Here is a 3772-nt window from a genome sequence, read left to right on the forward strand (position 1 = left end):
CTCATCTCTTAGCCCCTCCTGATCTTGCCTTTCTTCTTCCTGCCCACACTCCCTCCTTCCATTCCTTCCTCCCTCCTTCCCCCTTCCCTCTTCTTCCTTCTCTCCTTCCCTTCCTCCTTCCTTCACTTACTCCTTTGTTCCATTTCTCCTTTGACCTTCCCTTCCTCCCACTTTACCTTCCTGCCTCCCTCCCTCTCTTCCTCCCTCCTTCACCTCCTCTCCTTCCCACCCTTCTTCCCTTCCTCCCTCCCTTTTTCCCTCACTCCCTCTTTCCCTTACTCCCTCCTTTCCTTTCTCCCTCCTTCCCTCCCTCACTATCTCCCTCCCTCCTTCCATCACTCCCTCCTTCCCTCCCTCCCTTCTTCCCTCTCTTCCTCTCTCACTCATTCCCTCCCTTCCTCCCTCCTTCCCTTTCTTTCTCCTTCCCTTGCTCCCTTCTTCCCTCTCTTCCTCTCTTGCTCATTCCCTCCCTGCCTCCTTCCTTCCCTTGCTCCCTCCTTCCCTTGCTCCCTCCCTTCTTCCCTCTCTCTCTCCTTACCTTGCCCTTTCCTTCCTTTCCTCCCTCACTCCTTCCCTTGTTCCCGCCTTCCTTCCCTTTCTTCCTCCCTTCTTCACTCTCTCCTTGCTACTCTCCCTCCTTCCTTCCCTTACTCCCTCAAATGTCCTTCCTCAAATTTCCATCAATGGGAAGAATATTCCTTCTTCTTCCTTCTTACACCCTCCTGCGCTTCCTTTTCTTCCTCCCTCCCAACCTCCCTGCCTTCTTCCCTTCCCCCCGTCCCAATCTCCCTGCATGTTCCTTCCTCAAATTTCCACCAATGGGAGGACAATGCCTCCTTCTGCCTTCTCACTCCTTCCACGCTTCCCTCCCTTCCTCCCTCGCTTCCTGCCCCCCCCCAGAGAAGGCACAGACACACATTCTCAGGCTCACAGAGGTAGGTTTATTGCACCATCACTGACAAGTGTTGGTGTTCACTTCCAGAGATACCTCAATTGCTCATTTGCGGTACACAGACCGCTGACCACCTCTCACATTAGAGCGAGTTTTGTGACCTCTACGGCCTCGGCCGCGGGTCTCTCCAGTCATCTGCCGTGGGGCTGAGTTGGCCCGGCCTCGGGGGGATGTTTTTGGGCCCCTCTTGGTCTCGGATTTGCAGCCCAGGATGCGTGGGGCTCTCCCGGGATGTCCACGGGCTCCCATGGGCACGCTCTTGCTCTGGCGGATCTTGCTGGGACTTTTCATTCTGCTGGTGCCAGGGCCGGAACCCCGCTGCAGCTTCCGGCCTCTTCCGGTCCCCAGCTCCAGTGGGATCGCAGGTGGAGTCATTTTCTTCAATGTCCGGGTTCTCTTGGCCTTCTTGGACTTCTTGTTCACCTGCAAGGACACAGAGAGATCACAGAAATGGGTTGGTTTGGTGAAAGGAGAGGAGCAATGGGAACAGGGGTTTCAAGAGAAGGGGTTGTCAAGGGGACCAGGGGGTGGGGGAAGTTAGGATGGTCTACTTGCCTTGGCCTTATATTTGGGGGCTGACATCGCCCTACTCTTTCTGCTCAGGAAGGTTCTCCCTTTGGCTTGTCCAGCAGATCTAGGCCGCCCGCGTCTCCCAGTAGAGTAAGGGGCCATCCTTCCTAGGAGGGCGCCTTCCTGCGGTCTGCGGTGACTGGGCCTGGCCTTCCTTTATATACCTCTCCCTAAGCTGGCCACGCCCTTGGGCTTTATTTGGTCAGCAAGCTATAGACAATGGTAGCCCTGGGTGGGAAGCAAGGCTTTGAGATCAAAAAACACCATCTAGACAGGTCCATGGCTGGCGGCGGGGAAGGTGAGGCCCACATGATGCAGCTATACATAAAGGAAATTTACTTTGCAACCCTACGAAGCTTTTCCAGACTTGTCTCCCACCTCTTCTAACTACCTGTGCTCAATATTCATGGATCCGGTTCCAGAGAGAGGGTCTTTCCTCCATGCTGTTCCAAGGACCACCCCCATTCGGTGGTACATTCTGTTCAGTCCCACCCCACCTTTACAGTATTTGTGTGTTTCTCTGTCCTTCCTGCTAACCTGGCCATAGGTATGACTGCGGACATGTGCACCATCCTTTGCTCCTACAAATTTCTCTTATGCATTTTGAAGATTACTTACTTTTTCACTACCATCAGGGTGCTCTTCCACTGCATTCACTTTCCCTAATGTGTACTGAGGTTCCCTCACAGATTTGCTGTCTGTGGTCACTGTCTTCCGGCTGTCAGACTTCAGCGAATAGATTGGATCCAAGTATCTTAGTTGTTCAAAATTGTAAGGGCCTGCTTAGCTCAGTAGGTGCACTACTGAGTTTGAATGGTGAAGGAGAGATGGGGCAGATATTCACGTTCCAGATGTTAGATGGGCTGCTTGCTTGCTCTAGTAGCTACAACCTAAGCCTGATGAATTCATAAAGCAGAGAGGGCTTACACGGGATTGTACAGCATAATCATGGAGGTCCTGCTCAGTGCAAATTTTTATTTTATTTTATGTTGCTTTTTGACACAGGGTCTTCTTGTGTACTTCAGGCTGGCCTTGAACTTGCATCCATCCTCCCGACACATTCTCCAGAGGGCTGAGATAACAGGCTGCAGCCCCACAACCAGCAGTATGACGAAGGTATTACAAAATTTTCCTGAATAAATCAGTGTGGAGACTCCACAAAAATCCAGTATTGGAGGTTCCATTCAATCCAGCTAATCTCTTCCTGGGTGTTTTTCTAGAAAAACTGAAAATGTCATACTACAGTGAGCTATGTGTCCCCATGTTTATAGCAGCCCAATTTTTCATAGGTAAATCTTGCAAACAACACAATTACCCATCAATTGAGGAACGGATAAAAAAAAATGTGGCATTTTTGTGCAGTGGAGTATTACCCAGCTCTAAAGCAAGATTACTGGAGTGTTTTATAGGTAAATGAAAGCAACTAGGGACCATACTCATAAGTGAAATAAATTGGACTCACATGTGTGAACATCATATTTTCTCCCCAGTGTAAGAATCTTAAAGAATAAAATCTAAAGCTAGTAAAATAGAAACTGAATATAAGAAACAAGCAATTGAGATGAGGGAAAAGTGAAAAGATAGGAAAATGGAAGTGGAAAAATCTTGTAATGTTATGCACAGTATAGCTAAGATGATTGTAGTACTAATTTCTATCAGGTTTTTAAAGTGTCAGTCAATCTTTATAATTTTTACTTTGATTTCTTCATCCCCAATCCATTAATTTCTGATCTAATCTTTTAATTTCCTGCCTTCTTTTGGCTTTGGGCTTGACTTTTTCTTCATTTTGCTTTCATAGAAAGCAAATTAGTCAAGCAATGGCAGTGACTCATCCACATGGCTGACACTGACAAAGGATCTACAAGGTGTTGTACACGGTTCAAGGGTAAATCCTGAGTGAAATTGACTGACCTCGTCAGATAGCAAAAGTTTCATTTTTAGTTATATAGGTCTTGTTTTAACTTGGTCTTAACCATCCAGCAGAACAATATAACCACTAAGCATGAAAAGTAATGTCATATTAATAGGCTGAGCTATAAAAGGCTCAAGTCAACAACTTCTGATAATTGCCAGTCCTGATGATAACCCACTACTATCATGGACTATATTGGCTTATTTTGCTGAATTCAAGTACCTACAATATTTGAACTGATCTCAAGTATGAAACGACCCTTTAAAAACTTCTCCAAATACAGCTTCTTTAAGAGCAATTCAGCACCCATCTCTAACCAAAAAGGGAGATATAAATAA

The sequence above is a fragment of the Octodon degus genome, unplaced genomic scaffold, assembly GCF_000260255.1.
Source record: "Octodon degus isolate 3935 unplaced genomic scaffold, OctDeg1.0 scaffold00069, whole genome shotgun sequence".
NCBI classification, from domain to species: domain Eukaryota; kingdom Metazoa; phylum Chordata; class Mammalia; order Rodentia; family Octodontidae; genus Octodon; species Octodon degus.